This window comes from Gossypium hirsutum, chromosome A01 (genome assembly GCF_007990345.1).
Source record: "Gossypium hirsutum isolate 1008001.06 chromosome A01, Gossypium_hirsutum_v2.1, whole genome shotgun sequence".
NCBI lineage: Eukaryota > Viridiplantae > Streptophyta > Magnoliopsida > Malvales > Malvaceae > Gossypium > Gossypium hirsutum.
This window is the reverse complement of record NC_053424.1, coordinates 112,827,598-112,849,465: the sequence shown is the minus strand read 5'-3', so window position 1 is coordinate 112,849,465 and position 21,868 is coordinate 112,827,598.

Below are 21,868 nucleotides of genomic sequence, written 5' to 3'. Positions count from 1 at the left end.
AAGGAGGCCATGGATACATTCAGCGGGAGCGATGCCCTCATCGTTGCACAAAAAATTAACGTTAGTGACGGATGGACGGTTAGTAACCATCAATACGGAGGGGGATATTATAGCCGCAGTCACTAGCAAGGCCCCTTATGTCGAGACGAACGAAGAGTCTATTGAGTGTTCCTTTTGCTCTTTAGAATTTGTGAATGCGACCTTCATTTCAGAAAGGAGTGAGCCACCGGTGCCAAAGATAGCAAGAGCCACGAGGATGGCTCTACAAATGATAGTGGGAAAGGGAGCCTTACCAGGAAGAGGGTTAGGAAAATACCTGCAAGGAGGGAGTCAAATCCTAGAACTAAAAGAGAAGAGAGATCGCTTTGGTCTAGGCTTCAAGCCAGACTATAAGCAAAGGAGGAAGGAAGTTGAGAAGTGCCAAGAGGGAAGAAGGGCGCGTCTTAATAGAAGAGAAGTGGAGTGGGAGTCGATGACATTCCCTCCAATATCCCAAACCTTTATATCAGGAGGGTTACTTTTAGAAAAAGGCCATCAGATTAATGCTATACACGATAAAGGATCGGAGCAAGGAAACCTTGAGGGCATTCGTCCTTACGAACCGAGAAGCTCTCTGAACAATTGGACTGTGGAGGAACTTCCTGTAGTCTTTAGGAATTTTTCAGAGTAATTCTCGAAATATTCTTGTTACTCTAGAGCCTAGGAGTAATAGGATTTTATTTGTGAAATGGGCTTACAATCATTTATTATTTTTTAATAAAGAATAACTTTTATCAATTTGAACGAGTATTGTTTCATTTTTATCAATCAATATTCTGTTAAATTTTGGCAATTCTTATTCTTTTATTCATAGCACATAAATAATCATTCTTAAATTCATTCATTCTTTGTATATTCTTTATACTTCACAGATCCCTAGATATCAATGACATGAATATTGATATTACAAATCCTAATTTTTCTTGTGAGCAAGACATGTGTTTAGAGGAATCACAGGATTTTGAAGATGTCCAGGATTGTGATGTGTCTCTAGATCTTTTGAGGATGGTGAAACAGGTGGAGAAACAAATCATACCACATGAGAAAGAGGCAGTAGAGAATGTAGCCCTAGAGGAAGGGAAATAGGTGAAAATTGGCATGTATATTGCTGATGATATAAGGCAAGGATTGATTGAGTTGTTACGTGAGTTCAAGGATATCTTCGCATGGTCCTATTAAGATATGCCAGGGTTAAATACTGATATTGTGGTGCATCGTCTTCCAATAAGACAAGATTGTAAACCTTCAATAGAAGTTGCGAAGAATGAGACCAGATATCGTATTAAATATAAAGGATGAAGTCAAGAAACAGTTCGATGCAGGATTCTTACAAGAAGTGAAGTATTCTGAATGGGTAGCTGACATTGTACCAGTTCTTAAGAAGGATAGGAAGGTACGAATATGTTTTGATTACAGGGATCTGAACAAAGTTAGCCCAAAAGATAATTTCCCTCTGCCTCACATAGACACTTTGGTAGACAACACAGCGGGATATTCGTTGTTCTTCTTCATAGATGGTTTTTCAGGGTACAATCAGATAAAGATGCATCCTGAAGACATGGACAAAACCACCTTCATAACCTTGTGGGGGACTTTCTGTTACAAGGTAATGCCCTTTAGGCTAAAGAATACAGGGGCAACATACCAAAGGGCTATGGTGACCTTATTTCATGATATGATGCACAAGGAAATTGAGGTGTATGTTGATGATATGATTGCCAAATCTCGAACAGAGGAGGAACATATTGAGGTTTTAAAGAAACTATTCTTGAGATTAAGGAAGTTTCGGTTAAAAGTTAATCGGCAAAATGCACTTTCGGAGCCAGGTCGGGGAAGTTACTAGGTTTTGTGGTCAGTGAAAAAGGAATAGAAGTTGATTCAGACAAAGTTAGAGGCATACAAGATTTGCCTTCACCGCGTACTCAGAAAGAAGTTCGGGGTTTTCTTGGAAGGTTGAATTATATTGCTCGGTTTATTTCACAATTAACTGAGAAATGTGACCCTATATTTCACCTCCTTAGAAAACACAACCAAGGTACTTGGGATGAGAAATGCCAGAGTGTTTTCGATAAGGTTAAGCAATACTTGTTAAATGCTCCTGTGTTATCTCCACCTAATCCAGGTAGACCATTAATTCTTTACTTATCAGTGTTTAGAAATTCTATGGGATGTGTGCTTAGCCAACATGACGAGTCGGGAAGAAAGGAGAAGGCGATATACTACCTCAGCAAGAAATTCACAGAGTGTGAGATGAGATATTCGCCAATTGAGAAATTGTGCTGTGCTTTAATTTGGACGACTCAAAGGTTGAGGAAATATATGTTGTATCATACTACTTGGCTTATTTCAAAACTTGATCCTCTGAAGTATATGATGGAGTCAACAGCTTTGAATGGAAGAATGGCAAGGTGGAAAATTCTTCTTTCAGAGTTTGACATAGTTTATGTGAGCCAGAAGGCTATAAAAGGAAGTGCGATAGCGGAATTTCTGGCTAGTAGAGCTCTAGAAGACTATGAGACGTTGAATTTTGATTTACAAATGAGGAGTTGATGTGTGTAGCATCTACAGAGGATTATCCTTAGAAGTTGAGCTTTGATGGGGCATCCAATACAGTGGGAAATGGAATTGGGGCAGTCTTGGTATCCCTAAATGGTGATTATTATCCATTCACATGCAAGTTGGATTTTGATTGCACAAACAATATGGCCGAGTATGAAGTGTGCATCATGGGACTCCGAGCGGCTAATGGTTTCACGATGGCTAGACAAATCATGAGGTTTGGATATTATTGGTCTACTTTGGAAGGGGATTGTATCAACTATGCCAAAAAATGCCATAAATGTCAGATTTAAGGAGACAAGATTCATGTACCACCTTCATCTCTACACGTTATGACTTCTCCATGGCCTTTTTCTATGTGGGGCATAGATGTCATTAGGTCAATATCACCAAAAGCTTCAAATGGGCATCACTTTATTTTTGTGGTCATTGATTACTTCACGAAGTGGGTAGAGGCTGCTTCTTGTCGTTTCTTGAAGAAAGAGATTATTTGTTGGTATGGGATGGCTGAAAGGATCATATCAGACAATACACTGAACTTGAACAACAAAACGATAGCAGAAGTTTACAGTCAGTTCAGGATTAAGCATCATAACTCTTCGCCATATCGCCCAAAGATGAATGGGGCAGTGGAAGCTGCTAACAAAAACATCAAGAAGATAGTAGGGAAAATGACTGAAACCTACAGAGACTGGCATGAGAAGTTACCATTTGCACTCTTAGCTTACCGAACATCTGTCAGAACCTCTACCAGGGCAACTCCTTTCTCGTTGGTTTATTGGATGGAAGCAGTGTTACCCATTGAAGTGGAAATACCGTATCTTCGAGTCTTGTCAGAGATAAAGTTCAATGAAGCTGAATGGATACAATCGTGATATGAACAATTGAACTTGATTGAGGAAAAGAGGTTAAAGGCCATTCGTCATGGTCAGATGTATCAGAAGCGAATGATGCGAGCTTACGACAAGAAAGTGCGACCAAGAGAATTCCACGAGGCGGATCTTGTACTAAAAAAGATCCTCCCTATTCAGAAGGACTTTAGAGGAAAATAGATGCCAAATTGGGAAGGGCCGTATGTCGTGAAGAAGGCCTTCTCTGGGGGTGCATTGATCTTAACGAAAATGGATGGGAAGAGTTTGCCCAATCCAGTGAATTCAGACTCAGTCAAAAAGTACTTTGTATAAAGGAGAGAAGAATTCAGGGTGAAAACCTTCAAAGGGCGCCTTTAGTTTTCGAAAAAATAGAAAATAAAAAGAAATAAAAATAAAAAAATGGAGAGGCCAAGGTAAAAACCCGCAAAGGGCGCATTGTGACCAAAGTGGTTTTGAGTTGAAAACTCGAAAGGGCAGCTCAAATTTTGAAGAGCACACGGTAATCTTGCTATATTTGATTCAACGAAGAGTGAAGTGCGTTGTATATCGGGGCATCAACAAAGTACTTTGGATCTTTTAAACACATGTTGAATTCAAGAAAGTCTTCATGGAGCTGGCATATAAACGCTCAAGTGGCGATATCTAGGGCATCTAACTTTTGTCCTGTTTGCTATCTTTAGATTCTTTTCTTCTCAAAGATAGGCTTTCAGATTAATTTCCTTTGTATTTTTGACAAATTTATTCAAGTCTAATTATTCTCAAGATTAAATTCATCTTCCATTATTCTTAAAGTATGTTGCATTAAAATAATGATAGATGAACTAAATAATTTTCACAAATGAAGTTTTGCTCATTACTCTGGAAATTTCTAGATAATACAAGAAACTAAAACAGAACAATTGTTCGAAGAATTCACGTAATTGAGGTTTGAAAGAACTCGAGGAAATTCTTTCTTTAGTCCAAAATGATGATTGGACAAATCAAACGATTTGATCCTAAGAGAGGATCATCTTATGGACATTTTTGGTGGGTCATAGCATTTGAAGAATGGTACAAACCCACAAGCTGAGTAGGAATTATAATTCGAGAGAAATAAGGATAAACTTCAATGAAAGAATTAGTAGTGACATCTGGAATAGGGGTCATATTCATAAACATTTTGCATTATAACAGGTTTAATTAGGAGCATTTGACTCACTTCGATCATAGCATCCTAATCATTAGGCATGAACTCATACACATTATACAGGTTATGTCCTTTAAGGGACAATGAAGATTGATGCGCCTTAACTCCCTAAGCAGTAGGGTAACAGGCTAAAGCATAGCAGATTTGACCTTCAAGTGTTTACGCTGAAGCGGATCCAAGATGATTTAACATCTCTGTATTATCAGAGAACAAATCAAAGAAACAGATTTGGCATCTCCATATTCGACGGAGAGTAGATCGAAGACAGAGCAGATCTAACCTTCGGATGTTTTCACATCGAAGTAGATCCAAGATGATTTGGCATCCTTACGTTGACAAGGAGCAGATCGAAGACATAGCAGATTTGGCTTTCACGTGTTTACGTTGAAGCAGATCTAAGATGATTTGGCATCTCTATACTGTCAGAGAACAAATCAAAGAAACAGATTTGGCATCTCCATATTTGACGGAGAGCAGATCGAAGACATAGCAGATCTAACCTTCAGTGAAATAGATCTAAGATGATTTGGCATCTCTGTATTAGACGAGGAGCAGATCGAAGACACAGCAGATCTGACCTTCATTGAAGCAGATCCAAGATGATTTGGCATCTCTGTATTAGACGGGGAGCAGATCAAAGACATAACAGATTGGACTTTATTGAAGCAGATCCAAGATGATTTGGCATTTTTGTATTAGACGGGGAGCAGATCGAAGACATAGTAGATCTGACCTTCATGTGTTTACATCGAAGCAGATCCAAGATGACAGATTTGGCATCTCTGTATTAGACGGGGAGAAGATTGAAGATAACAGATTTGGTGTCTCTGTATTAGATGGGGAGCAGATCAAAGATAGTAGATATCGCCTTCCTGAGTTGCAGTGAAGCAGATTGAAGCCGTCAAGAGGCCATGTAAAGAAGATCAAGGATCAAGAACTCAAGACTCGGCAAGCCTAGGAAAAATTGGTCCTTTTATAGTCTTTGCTCTATTCCTGTTACACAACAATGAGTAAAGAGGGGCAGCTTTAGACACTCAATTTTGCCCGGGCCCAGAAATAAGTCTAAAAACAAAAATAATAAACCCCCAAAAAAAAACGAAGTCCAAGTTCAGTCAAGAATTACAAATATAATTTGGCCCGATCGGAATGGCCCATTACTAGAAAAGATTTAAGGTCCATCTACAAGCTTGACTCATATGGAAATATAATCTTCAATGATATGCAATCTTAGATACGATACAATCTTAGATATGATTGCAATCTTAGATATGATATGCAATCTTAGAAGATATGATTTTGTAATCTTAGAGATTTAATTTGTAGATACCTTTTAATCTTAACCGTTGATGTAATTGATCTGTACCGTTGGATTTGAGGAGGTTCAACTATAAATAGAGGCCTCTCCCTTCATTGTAAAGACACTGGAGTTTTGGGAAACAATAAAAATTTTTGAGAGCTTTCACTCAAATTTCTCTCCCTCTTACGTTCTTATTTTCTACGGTTTGTTCTTATTTTATTCTTTGTTCATCTTCGTTTTTCAACCCTTTTTATTTTGATTTAATCCATGTTTCCCTGATTTTTTTATATATTTTAATTTTTTTAATAATTTTAGTATCATATCAAACTCTTTCATTTTTTAATAATTTCTTTAGTATTACTCTTAGTAAATTATTTTTTTAAATTTTATTCAAATCATTATTTAAAAAAATATATTTCATTTAATTGTCATATTTTATCCAAAAGTTTTTCTAAAATGAGGCAATATTTTTGGTATTTAGGAATTCGGGAAATAGTGTCCTAACATGCTGGGTTGCGATTTTCCGTTTGTCTAAATGCCTAAAGTATCCTTCTAAATAGATTTTGTAAATCACGAGATGATTTCAATTACGAGAGTTTAAGAATATCGTGTCCTATCATGCTGGATGTGATGTTTGTATTCTTTTGGAGCTAAGGAATCTCGATTTTTCAACTTAAATAATTCCGGTTTTAAAAAAAGGATCCTACTTTTAAATCCTTTCAAATTTTTGACATTAAGACAGAAAACTATTCAATTTGGTACCAATTTTGGGCGTTGCGAGGGTGCTAATCCTTTATCGTACGTAACCGACTCCCGAACCTGTTTTCTTAATTTTCGTAGACCAAAACATTTTATAAGATGATCCAATCACACCTAAAAAGGTTGGTGGCGACTCCCGTTTTCGTTTTTCAAAAGTTGATCCCCATTTTTCAAACATTCCCTTTAAAAAATGGTTTCGACATCTTTCATCTCAAATTCTTCACTTAGTTGGGCTTTAACCTTTCTTATCTCTCCTTTATCTTTTGCTGCTATCAACATGTCATTAACATAAAGAAGTAGATACACAACAGAACTATCACTGGTTTTCTTAAAGTAAATACAACTGTCAAAACTACTTCTTTTGAAATCATGAGAAGTCATAAAGGAATCAAACCTCTTGTACCACTGTTTTGGTGACTGTTTCAAATCGTAAAGGGACTTTTTCAGCAGGCAAACATAGTCATCCTTTTTTGAGACTATAAAACCCTCTGGTTGTTGCATGTAAATATCCTCCTCAAGTTCTCCATGCAAAAAATGCAGTTTTTACATCTAACTACTCAAGCTCCAAATCATGCATGGCCATAATACCAAGCAAAGCTCGAATTGAACTATGCTTAACAACTGAGGAGAACACATTTGTAAATTCCACTCCTGGAATTTAACTGTAACCCTTTGCAACAATCTTTGCTTTATATCTGGGTTCTTCAACTCCTGGAGTCCCTTCTTTCTTTTTAAACACCCATTTACAACGAACAACTTTTTTACCTTTAGGAAGTTTCACAAGATCCCATGTTCTATTTTTTTGGAGTGATTCCATCTCCTCTTGCATAACAAATATCCACTTTTCTAAGTCTTCATAGTTAACTGCCTCAGAATAATTAGATGGCTTTTGATTCACATCTATATCTTTAGCCACATTTAAAGCATAAACAACTAAATCAGCCTCGGCATACTTCTTTGGAGGTGTAATTTCTCTTCTAGTTCTATTTTTGGTGATAGAGTATTGCGGTGAAGAAGCAACTTTATTCTCAATTTTTGTACTGGCTTGAGGAGTCGACTCTGTATTAATCTGCTGCTCCACCTACTTTTGTTTTTCTTTATTGGAAGAGTTTTTAAGAGATAAGTTAGGTAGCATAGCAGTTTCATCAAAAACAATATCTCTGCTAATCACAACTTTTCTATTTTCAGGACACCATAACTTATACCCTTTTACACCAGCTTTATAACCAAGAAAAACACCTTTAATGGATCTCGGTTCCAATTTTCCATTATCAACATGAGCATATGCAGGACATCCAAAGATCTTTAAATTAGAATAATTAGCAGGATTACCAGACCATACCTCTTGTGGAGTCTTTTTTTCAATGGCCATGGATGAAGATCGGTTGATCAAAAAACATACAGTAGAGGCTGCTTCACCCAAAACGACTTTGGTAAGTTGGCATTTGACAACATACATCGAACCTTCTCCATGATCGTTCTGTTCATTCATTCTGCCACGCCATTTTGCTGTGGAGTATGGCAAACTATTAAGTGTCCCACGATCCCTTCTGACTTGCACAATCTATTAAACTCATCAGAATAGAACTTTAAGCCATTGTCTGTGTGGAGGTATTTTATTTGTTTTCCCATCTATTTTTAAATCATAATTTTCCAAGAGTTAAATGCAGAAAACATATCGCTTTTCTGCTTTAGGAAGAACGCCCAAATTTTTCTGGAAAAGTCGTTAATAAAGGTTAGCATATAATTAGCTTCACCTCTCGAAGGCACTCTGGATGGCCCCAACAGATCAAAATGAATATACTTCAATGTTCCCTTTTTGTTATGGATTCCTCTAGTGAATCGAACTCTCTTTTGCTTCCCAAAAACACACTGCTCACAGAAATTCAGTTTGCAAATTCCTTGCCCATCAAGAAGTCCTTTTTTGCTTAATTCTGCCATGCCATTCTCACTCATATGCCCTAGGCGCATATGCCAAAGTTTAGTAATATCATCTTCTGACAAGGAAGAGGAAGTGACAGCTGCATCACCGGTAATAGTAGAACCCTGCAAAACATATAACTTGGCAGTCATTCTCAGCCCTTTAATCACATCAAGAGAACCTTTGGAAATCTTTATAACCCCACTTTCAGCTGTGTATTTGTACCCTTTTGAATCAGGAGTACTCAACAAAATTAAATTTCTCTTCAATTCTGAAACATGCCGTACGTCACTAAGTGGTTTGACAACTCCATGAAACATCTTAACTTTAATTGTTCCAGCACCTGCGATTTTACACGAAGCATTATTTCCCATCAAAATAGCACCTTCAGGCATTGTTTCGTAAGTTGTAAACCAATCCTGATTGGGACTCATGTGGAAGGTGGAGCCTGAATCAAGTATCTACTCATTGTTCACTTTAGAATTGTTGACAGAAGCGACTAGAATTTCACCATCGCTATAGTCTTCTACAACATCAGCTTCACCGAAATTTTCTAGTTGTTTTCCCTTTTGATTCGCAGCCTCCCTTTTAATCTTGTTCTGAAGCTTATAGCACTCAGATTTAATTTGCCCCTTTTTTCTTACAAAAGCTATAGTTTTACCTCTGTTTGAAGACTTTGATCTACTCTTAAATTTACTGCAAGGATTCTGTTTCTGTATCCTTCCACGATCATCATCAGCATTCCGATCTTGTCTCTCACGAACAATGAGACCCTTTCTTTGAGAGTCGGGTTTAACCACAAGATGCTTCATCTTATCATATGAGGTCAAAGAATCATAAACCTTATCAACTGTGAGAGATTCGCGGCTATATAAAATCGTGTCTCTAAAGGTTGAATAAGAGGAGGGCGATGAACAAAGTAGAATCAACCCTAGATCTTCCTTATCATACTGAACCTCCATGGCCTCATAGTTTGAGAGAATTTCTTTAAGCACTATTAAGTGTTTGTAAACAGACGCATCTTCCTCCAAACGATGAGCATAAAGACGTTACTTCATATGCAACTTGCTTGTTAGAGTTTTAGACATACATATTTGTTCTAGCCTCTTCCATAATGCAGCGGCGATCTTCTCTTTCATCACATCTTGTAAAATTTCTTTGGACAAATGCAAATATAATTGTGTTAATGCCTTTCGATCTTTACGGTTCTTCTCTTCATCTGTTAATGTCGAAGGTATCTTATCTATCCCTAGCAGGGCATCCTCCAGATCCATCTGTGCAAGAACTGCTTGCATCTTAATCTGCCACAACGTAAATCTGGTGTTGCGATCCAATAGCTGAATGTCATACTTCAAAGACGCTATTACTGTGATCGAGATGAACAATCCGGAAGCTCAGATACCAACTTTTTAAAAAAAAAAAGAACACACACAAATTTTACGTAGAAACCCTTACGAAAAAAATCCACGGGCAGAGGAGAAGAAAATTCACTATGTCAAATTTGAATGATTACAAAAGGAGTTTCGACTATATCTATTTATAGGTTGAAAAAACCTATTTCTAATCAAAGTCAAATATATTATGCTAATAAATGCTAAATATATTATACTCATAAATACTAAATCTTCTAGAAAGAAGATATATTTGTTTAACTTGATTTGCAAGCAATCTTTTAGAATTTGGATCACACAACTATAACAAAAGCTATAATGACCTTTTCTCTTAGTTGCAAAAATTGCAAATATTACATTACTAAATTTTTTTGTAAATAATGAAGAGTCCTCGTTACTAGTTCAGCTTCAACTGTATGGTGGAAATAAGAAGAGGAAAGAAATTCCCTTGTACATATTGAAATCTTATGTCAAACCCATCCGACCTCATGAATGCGAGCATCTGAATTCATAGTTGCACTGGACATAGTGGCTAGCAATAATAACATAGCTCCTATTAGGAACAATCAATCTACAATCTGAGGCATATTTAGGAAAATTTGAAGATGTTATACAGCTAATATAAAGCATGCCGCGTAAACCTTGCTCGCCCGACATGTGTGCTCCCCATTTATCCTAGTTGGCGATGTACAATCTAGCTAGCTAGGGCCTTGCTTGTTACCAATCTGGTTAGCTCCTCAAGAGCTTGCTCATTATGTGTGCTTGACACTTGCATGGTCTTACCCTACTCGCCCATATCCTCTATGAGCATCTGGGGCACATGCAACCCTTAGGAGCGATAACGTGTCACCTAGCACGTCACATCAGTGAACCATGCCTTATATATATATGTAAATGAGCCACTCTCAGAAGGGAACAAAAAAACAAACACTCAACAATTGGTCCGGTGAGCATGGACATACTTCTGGATATCAGAAAAAAAGAGCAAAAGTTGACATGGCTCATCGAAAAGAGAGATTTTTGGCCTAACCATTTCCATATAAGAATGTGAGAGACGAGACTGAAGACCACCCTCGAGGGTTTGATTTTTTCACTAGTTGGTTTTGCAATCGACTGGAGAATCTGGATAACTCAAGCCAATAGGATGCCCACTAATCTTTCAACCTAAATTTCCCCTCCGATCAAGAAACCACCAACCTTTCTGATCAAGAGACATTTCAACAACTTACGAATTCGTAGGACCAGATAAAAGTTTAAGCAACTCTTTCATCAGGACCAGTTAAATGCTACAACAAAATATGAGGTATGAGTGACAACAACTCTTTCATGAGGAGCAGTTTAGGCAAAATGAAAACGTGATGAGGAAAATGCAACCAGACCACCATAATAACATTGTACAATTGTAGGAGGAGGGTTATGGTGTGCATGCAAGACCTTGGTAGTAAGAAGTGGAAGCTTTATGTTAGAATGTTCAAGCATTACATCCAGATGTGTAGGATATGGATTGGATTTTTCTGTTCCAATAACCCTTTGGCCAAAAAAATTGCGATTATAGGCTTACCTCTGAAGTTTAGGGTCCCAAAGGAAGTTTTTGAGGGGAAAATGGACCCGCGAGCACATTTGATGCTATACATTGATTACATGAATGTTTTAGGTGTCATAGAAGCAGTAAAATGTAAAACATTTTCCATAACTTTGAGAGGGAGTGCAAAGGATTGATATTTTTCTTTACCAAAAGGTTCCATACGAAGTTTCACGCAACTTGGATATATGTTTCTGGGAAGGTTTCGTGCTCACAGGATGATAATGAGCACTTCGAAGGGCCTTATGTTAGTGAAACAAAAGGAGGATGAGTCCTGAGAGGAATATATCAAACGCCTTTATTATGGGGGTAATAAATTAGCATTGATTTGCCACAAATTGATGTGGAAAATTAGGCTCTTCCGACATACTTAAGGATATTTTCCTCGAGCAAAATAGTGTCTTTAACGTAGTTTTTCATTACTTTTGAATCTTTAGTTTATAAGTGAAAATGTCTCATTTTTGCCTATTTTGTGACCCAAATTGACCAATAGTGCTATTGGGAGGCTTAATGTGTGATTAAGTGGTGTAGAGACTTGTTAGAGGTCTAAAATGAGTGAGAATAGCATCGAAGGAAAGGGTATCGTGATACCTAACCCTTGGGATTGCTATACCTCCAACAATATAGAAAATTAAATACTTCCTTTAGTGGTATCGTGATATCCTTTCTGGGTATCATGATATCCACCTTTCAAAGAAGACCTCAAGGGTCAAAACTGCCCAAGGAATCACGATATCCACTTCTGGGTATCACGATATCACCTTCGTTAGGGGACAAACTTGGACAAAAAGGCTAGTCTTTGTCTACCTGGTCCACTGATTTGCCACAAATCGATGTGGCAAATCAGACTTTTTCAACACACTTACGGAGCTTTTTCTCAAGCTAAATAGAGTTTTTAACTTAGGTTTTTGTTATTTTTGCATTTTTATATTTTTCAGGTAATAAATGAAAATTTCTCATTTTTGTCTATTTTTTTACCTATATTGGCCGATAGTGCCATTGGGAGGTCTAACGGGTGTTTGAGTGATGTATGGATGTGCCGGAGGTAAAAAACGAGTGGAAACGACATCGAGGGAAAGTGTATTGTGATATCCAACCCTTGGAATTGTGACCTCCCAGACAGTATAGAAGGCCAATGATACCCTTTAGTGGTATCGTGACATCTTACTTGTTATTGTGACATCCACCTCTCAAAGAAGACTCTCAAGTTCAACACTGCCCTAGATATCGCGACATCCTCTTCTGGGTATCGCGATATCGCCTTCGTCAAAGGGACAAACTTGGACAAAAATGGCAATCTGTATCTATCCAACCCACCAATCACATAAGGCCTACGTAGGTGCAATTTTGACATCGAAAAGTCATCAGAGCACTCTTCAAAATAGCCAAAAATTATTGAGGAGGAGAGAGACACGTTTAGCTTAGTTTTAGGTTTAGTTTTCTTTAGGTTTTCTTTAGTTTTTCTCTACACTTTTCTAGGGTTTTTTTAGTTTTCTCTTCTTTTACCTTAGATTAGAGTTTATTTTCCTTCATTTACTTCTTATTTTTTATGTTCTTTATGTCAGTTAAGTTAGTTAACGCTGTAGCTAAGGTTTATTTACATTTCTGGCCCTTGTACTTTGTTTCCAAGTCTCTTTAAGATTTAGTTTAATGCATTTCAATTTATTTCACTTCAAATCTGTTAAAGCTTATTCCTTTAATATTTCTTGCTTTAAATTTCTTTATTAAATGCTTTTGGCTTCATGTTATTTGTAACACCCCCTAACCCCAAGCCATCACCGAAATATGGCTACGAGGCATTACTAGATTTATGCACTAACATTTATACAAAATCGAGTCGTAAACTTTATATTTCAGATCAATTTTTATCAAATTTCATCTTAAAGTCCTTATTGTGGACCTACGAGACCCAAAATATGCTTAGGAAGTGATTTGAGACTAAACCGGAAACTTTGGAAAATTTTCCTTTAAAATAGGGGCACACGCCCGTGTGGCCTGGAACATGCCCATGTGGCCTGGGACATGCCCATGTGGCCTGAAACATGCCTGTGTGACACATTATTCATACCGATAAGACGGAAAAGATGTGATATATGCTTCCGTATAAGACCATAGCCGGGCTATGGCATCGGTACAATATGATTCGTATTCCCGTATAATACCATAGCTGGGCTATGGCATTGGTGTGATGTGATAATGTGATTCCGTATAAGACCATATATGGGCTATGGCATCAGTATGAAGTGTGATCCGTGTCCCAGATACACATTGAATAATGTGTGACCATATCTGGGATATCTGGACTAATTTGTTCTTTTAGTTACACATTATTCATTAGTTAATACAATTTGATAATATTCATCTACAATAAAATACTTTAACAATCATAATATTTTCATATCAAACATTGAATTTTGCAATATGAACTTACCTGGGCTAATTTGCAAAAGTCGTAGAAAGTTAGGGACTATTCTTGAATTTTCTTCTTTCCACGATTCACTTCGTTTTCTTGATCTATAATTATAGAATCATTTCTTCATTAGCATCTATTTTGATTCTATTCTATTTCACAACTTATGCCCCTAAATTTTTGAAATTGTACTATTACCCTAAACTTTTCAGTTTTTACAATTTAGTCCCTGTTCAATTTATTCATCAATTAAACTAATTTCTTTCAAATATCATTTTATCTAAACACTACAAACTACTTCACAGCCTCAGACATGCCAACCTTCAACACAAAACCCTAATTCCAACAACTTTCACAATTAAGTCCTAAAATAAATTTCTATGCAAATCTCTTCATAAAATCATCATATAATGAAATTAAAAGCTTAATTTCATGATAAATCATTATAAAATTTCAGCACTTATTCATGGCAACTTTCAAAATTACCCATGAATTCAAAAACTAATGAATTAAACAAGTGGACTTAGTTGTAAAAGTCTCAAAAACACAAAATTTACAAGAATAATCAAGAATTGAGCTTACATGTAGTAAAAATATGAGAGACCAGTTTAAAAGAACCTTTCAATGGTGTTTTTGTTGGAGAGTATGAAGAAAAATGAAGAAAACTCTAGATTTTACATAATATATCATATTTTACAATTTAATTTTTACCCTATTTCCAATTTTGCCCCTTGTTCACACTTGATTTTTATTTTTCCTGCACACTCGTACGTCTAGCCCAACAATAGGTGTTTAATTGCCTATTTAGTCCTCCTTTAATTATTACTAGAATTATTTATCACATTTCACAATTTTGCACTTTTTTCAATTTAGTTCTTTTTACCTAATTGACTACCGAAACCTTAAAATTTCTTAACGAAACTTTAATACTAACTTACTAACACTCCATAAATATTTATAAAAATATTTATGGCTCATTTTATGAATTCGAGGTCTCGATACCTCGTTTTTATCTTATTTAATCTACAAAATTCTTTTAATTGATAATTTCACTAATTCGAAATCATTTCTAAAACCGCACTTAACTTTTACTTACTAATATCTAAACTCACATGTCGGATTTAGTGATCTCAAATCACTATTCCGATACCACTGAAATTTGGGCCGTTATATTATTTAAGTTTTCTTGCATAAAAATCTTAACTTTTATGTTTTCTTAAGTTTTACTTTTATGGCTTATTTGTTTTCCATTGTTATGTTTATTTTCTTGATTTTGAGCATGTGTAGCTAAATCCTTAAGGAGGTTGGTTGATGAATATGTGAATAAATTAAAATCTTTAGACAGAAGACTAAATCGTAACAAATTGGACTAATACGAATAGAACTAAGAACTTAGGTAGTGACGCACCTAAGGGAATATTAAGAAAAAGTGAGACCTGAAGGTAATCTTGTTACGCACTCGTTCGTTAGTCCTAGAGTAACTAGCGAGATCGGAAAAAAACAAGACCTAATCAGTCTAAGTAGGTAAAATTGAGACCGGAAGATAAAATGGAGCCACTTGGTAATTTACGCAATTTATGTCCCTTGTTTGAGGTTTGGTGAACCACACCGAAGTTAACCAACCCCATTAGTTAATTTGTAGATAATCCATTTAGTTTACATTTATTTCAATTTAGTCCTTATAGTAGAATATTTAATTTTATTGCAACCTTATCTTTTATGAATCGCCGTAATATAAAATCTTATTAGAAGCCACTTAACCTCTATTATGTATGCTATTTATTTCTTAATTGCCTATTCCTTTGGGTTTGATCTTGGAATACTTCGGTGTTTCATTGTAACACTATAAGTGTTACAACTGACCTGTACGCTTGTAGTAAAACCGAACTTTAAAAATTGTTTCATAAATTAGTTGTTTTATTGTGCACTACGCAACTGGTCATCTGCCAATCACCCAAGGCCCGTGTAGGGGCATTTTTGGCAATGAAAAGTCATCAATAGACACCTTAAAATAACCAAAAAAAATATTTTTTGTTGTTTTATGTTATTGTATGGTGCTTGGACTGTAATTAGGTAACAAGTTAGTAGTTAGATATCAAATGAGTATGTAGAATTGCCAAACTTGTAAAATTTGAATGATATTAGATAATTTCTTACTCTTAATTGTAGACAATTAGTTAATATGTATGATAGACTAGAGGCAATAACCAAAATGAAAATATATAAAATGTATCGTAGGATGAATAAAATATACAAATCTTTGCAGATAAATATTTGAATTGCTAATTGTTTGTTTAAGTAGATGTGTGCTTAAAAGAATTGGTTCTAGGTGATTTATTCGGGAAAGACCTTAGGCATTGTTTGATATAGCCTAGAGCCTAAAAGCTTACCTATGCTATATACCCTAGTTCCTATAACTTTGAGCCTCGAGTACCCTTTTTTTTTGTAAGCCTTAATCTTAAGCCTTGAGCTAAACGAGTCTAGTATTCAAGCCTTTTCTGTCCTGTTTTTAAATGCATTATGTAATGAACGTTGAACCATAAATATTGAGAAATAGGTAGAGACATTATGGCGACATAGTGTGTGTAAAAAGAAAATGAAAGGATTATGTGAATTAGTACGTTAAAAAAAAGGGTGAACAAAAGAATGCAAATAAAGAAAACCAGAGCTAAATCAAAGTAGGCTCAAAAATTAAAATCTTTTGGTTCACATTTGAAAATTTTGCATGCACTAATTTCACGTAATACCTTCTTACATTTCAGAGGTAGGCGAGAGAAGGATACATAAGGAGGTGAGCTCGTAAATACATTGGGAATGAGTAGAGAATAGTGTCATATGCTCAACCGTTTTTAGTGCATGAACCCATTTTGAGTATCCATTGTTTGAACTTTGAACCATCCCAAGACTCAGAACGCTACAAACCTAGAAGATCTTTGGGACCCAAATCAGTCACCAACGTATTAATTTGTAAATAGTTATCGTTCATTCGAATGGACATGATCAATTCTTGTTAAATATTATTGAGCTATCCATATAATTTATTTTGATGGATAACATTTGTACATATGTTCATTTACATTGCCTCTACATCTATTGACACTTTAACTTATTGAACTAATAATGTTTGTATTAGGAATAAGCAAATTAGCTAGCTATCATTCTTAAGTTGCATGTGAGGTAATTCTTGTAAGAGTTTGATGTTTTGATGCTATGTAACTTAATTGCCTAATTTAGTCCAAGGATTGTCTTTTCTATTGCATGTTTTGTGTGTTTTCCTGAGAACAAGCAAAAAGTTAAGTGTGGGGGAGTTTATCTGCCTAAAATTGATGTGGAAAATTAGGCTCTTCCACATACTTAAGGAGCTTTTCCTCGAGCAAAATAACATCTGTAGCGTAGTTTTTTTTGTTACTTTTAAATCTTTAGTTAATAAGTTAAGGTGTCTCATTTTTTCCCATTTTGTGACCCAAATTAGCCAATAGCGCATTGGGAGGCCTAACGTGTGACTGAGTGGTGTATGGACTTATTAGAGGTTGAAAATGAGCGATAATGACACCGAAGGAAAGGGTATCACAATAACCAACCCTTGGAATCGTGATACCTCCAACAATATTGAAAATTAAAGACTCCCTTCAGTGGTATCGCAATATCCTCTTTGGGTATTGCAATATCTAGCTCCTAAAGAAGTCCCCAAGGCTCAAAACTGCTCGAGGAATTATGATATGCACTTCTGGGTATGGCCACCACTTTGACCAGCCAAACCATTTCTAAATCTAACCATGATAGATGAAAATGGAAATAATAGTTGAGAGTATGAAGGTTGTTACCTATAAACGAAGACTTTTCTTCTCGTCAGTGATATCCCGTAAATTTTTAGGTAAATTTCAAACAAATAGTGGGGAACTAGTGTTAAGCAAGTATCATTTAAAGAGAAAGACTCAAAAAATGGTTTGTTTTTCCAAAAAATAAGACCAATAAACTCAAAAAATGGTTTTTTATTCCAAAAAATAAGACAAGATTTGTACCAAACAATACAACAAGTTTCAATCACAATGCTCATTTATGCAAGTGTGTCTTAGAAGAGTCACTTTATAGCTCTCATTTGACAAGATGGGGGAAAAATGTTATACAACTAATATAGAGCATGCCACGTAAACCTTGCTCACCACTCATCCTAGTTGGCCAAGTACGGTCCAGCTAGCTAGGCCCTTGCTTGTCACCAACTTGGCTAGCTCCTCAAGAGCTTGCCCGTTATGTGTTCTCACCACTTGCATGGTGATAGCCTCCGGATGTACTAACATCCAGAGTGTGAATACTGCAACTAAATGTATGAAATTAAGGTGGTGTCCACAAGTATACGGGTTAGGTTACAATATAGTTACAACGAAGTAAGTGAGTACTCCGAGAACCGTACCCAGGGGAGGCGATTACTAAATTAATATTAAACTAAATGGGAATAGATCTAATTAGTACTTTGAATAAATTGTATTATGATGAATATAAAAATAGAGAAATTATCTATAAATCTAATAAAAGAAATAACATGCATAAAATAATGACAATGGAAAACCTTATCTTTAAACTAAATCAAATCTAAGCCTGGGTGATTAGCTCGCTTCGGTGGTCATAACTAATTCCTATTTCGGGTTTTTATTTAATCAACTAGTCGTTACCCTAGCAAGATCTCTCGATCTTTCATTAAACTAACAAGGTAGCAAAAACTACTTATCTCTCGACCTCACAGTCCAAATTGATTTGAGGTTAAATGGTTTAAATATAGGCCATACCAATTTTGTGTTAATTCCTACCTAAATGACTTCCTGCGGTTGTCAAGTCTAGGTTTAAGTTTTTCCTCTCCTAAATAGTTGATCCGTTAAGAAAACCCTACATAGCAATTAGTTAATCACACCTCTACTCACTAATCCCTTTAAGAGGATTAGTTCCTCATGGAATCCATAAACACAATAAACATAAAGAACAAATCAAGAATACGGTTTAAGAGAACCCTGATAATATTGATTGATGAAAGCGTAGAATCCACAGAGATTTGGTTGAATCCACAAATCAGATTCTTCATTAAACATGAACAAAACAAATGGAAATAAACCTAAAGCCTAAAGAAATTGAAAACTGAAAACTAAATTACAAGGAAAATTTTGAACTATAACAGTTATCCATAAACAAGTGACTAAAAAGTCTATTTATAGAGTTGGTGTTGGTCATTGTCATCAACCCTAGGTCGGCTGGCATTTTTACGTAAAAGTACATTGTGTAGACCAAAACGCCCTCAGCTTGTAATTCTTTTTTGTCCAGGGACAGTGTCATGACATCTAGTGCCTGTGTCACAACATCAAAGGCATTTTGTTTGGCCTCAGGTTCAACTTCAGGGGTGTGTCGCGACACCAAAAGTAATCTTGGAATATTGGTACTCTATTCTCTATGTTGCAACATTATACTCCCATGTTGCAACATGACGATCAGTCTCGAGTTCCTATGCCTTTGAATGGTGTCCTGTACACTCACTAAGTATGTTAACCTACCTTTAGGCCTTATTCGGCCTCTTAAGGTGATAAAACAACTCAATTAAAGCTAAAATAGAAAAAACTAACTAAAACATAATAGAATTGCTCATATTCAAGCTCATTAAGTATGAAAGCTAGTTTAATCCGCTACAACGAATTACAACAAATCACATGGTCTTACCCTACTCGCCCATATCCTCTGGGGAGTATATGGGACATGTGTAACCCTTAGGGGGATAATGTGTCACCACGCATAGCACCTAGTCACCCTTAAGACATCATATTAGCTAGCCGTGCCTTATATATATGTATATGAGCCACTTTGAGAAGAGAACAACAAAACAAACACTCAACAGATGCACAAGCTGCAATAACCCAAACAAACGATACTTAACTTCCATTTTCCTTAAGGAACATAAGCAAAAGCATAATAAAAATATATTACTCAATTCCAAAGCTGAGTATTCAAATTTGGAATTATTTCATTAAATTGAACTCCTCGTCAATGCAAAAACTACAAAGGTTATATATATAGCAATACTATTTGCAACAATTAAATAAAAGCCTAATCTTAGTATCCTACTATGTAAGCAAAACGAAAACATTCAAGAAGGCACTAGCTTTAAGGTCAATGGAAAAGTACCTGATAAAGGAACAACTAGAGTATCATTTAATTGTACAAGGAAAAGGCAATTTAAGCTAAAGAAAAGTTTTAGCTTTAAGGTTTAGGGTTTAGTCATTTCAAAGATGAATATTAAATTGTGTAACTTAATTAGATAGACTCAAACATTTTTTGTTTAAATAAAGATGCACCAATTGGTATGATTCAACTTCATCTTTGTTTTTTGGTTTTAGTTTCATTTAATTGTATAATTCATTTTCATTTATTTGGTTTCAATTTTAGGGTTTACGTAGATATTCTTGAAAAAATAATGAGGCACAAATCGTTATTTATATCACATGTATACAAGACACTCAATTGAAAAAAAAATATTTAAGAATAGTAAAATTTACATCACATTACACATCAATCAATCTAACAATAAAAATAAGCTTAACGTTATGCATTCAAAAAAAAAACCCGTATTTGATTCCAAAAAAATATCAACCCTAACAATTGATCTGAGTAACTAATATAACTTTCCATGTGTGCTCTGTGAGTTGTCCATGCCACCATGGTTAAAAAGTTTGGAGTGTAGGCGTGTAGAAACCTTCACCAATTTCTTCGATACTTATCATTTGACTACTTTGTGACATTTGTTGGTCTGAGTAGCCATATGAACTCGTCAAAAGCTATAACCCAAGATCTAACTCATTAGGTGTCACTTTTTCAAAAGCGAGCAATTTTTCTAAAAATACTCTCATATTGAAAGAAGCCCGCAAAAAAATTATCCTTCGACAAAAAGCTATAACTCATTTCTCTAAACCTTAAAAAGAAAGAATTGATGGCCCCAAGCATAGGTATAATTTAGTTAGTACTTTTTTTTTCGCTCCACAACTATTTTAAAGCACTTACACATAAGATTAAGCTTTTGTGCTAGAATTTGATTTTGGCTAAGTGTTTCCAATGCATTTGAATAAATGACGACCCTTGATTATTTGAGATGCCGGTCCAAATCTTTGAACAAGTTTAGTTGTTTGATTCTTATAGTTTGGTTTTCACATAAATCCTTTTTGTTATAGCGTTGGATTGCCAGTACGACCCATGGTGCAGCAAAAAAATTATTTCGGCAATCATCAGCCATGGATCCATGTACAAGGAATGAATTTGGTTGAAATAATGGTCAAAATAATACCTTTTCAAAACTGGAAGAGCGACGAACAACGTTTTTGATATGATTCCTTTGAATGATGTCAATCCCAAGCCGCAACAATAACGTCTCGACCTCTACGTAATCCACCCAGTCAAAGAACGAACAACAAAATTTTCTTGAACTTTTTAAAGGGAAAAAAAAAGGTTGCAAGACCTTTTGATATTTTTTTCTTGGTAGCCCTAATGCACTAAGGGGTTATATTCCTTTTATTTTCTTTGATATCATATATTAGAAAGAAAATGAGATTATTCCCTTATTATTAGAGAAACAAATGGAAAGTCAGAAAAAAAATTATATGCTTTCCTAAAGAAAATCAATTTCCATGTCTTTTATATTTTGATCGAAATAAATTATTATAATTGTTTATACTAATAATTTCGGTAAACTATATACAATTATTATTTTGTATAAATCAAATTCATATATTAATTTTATCTATATTATCTATTTATGCACAATAAGTTTGTACATATAATGTGTTCAGTATTTAACTATCAAATTAAGTTAATTCAAAAATTA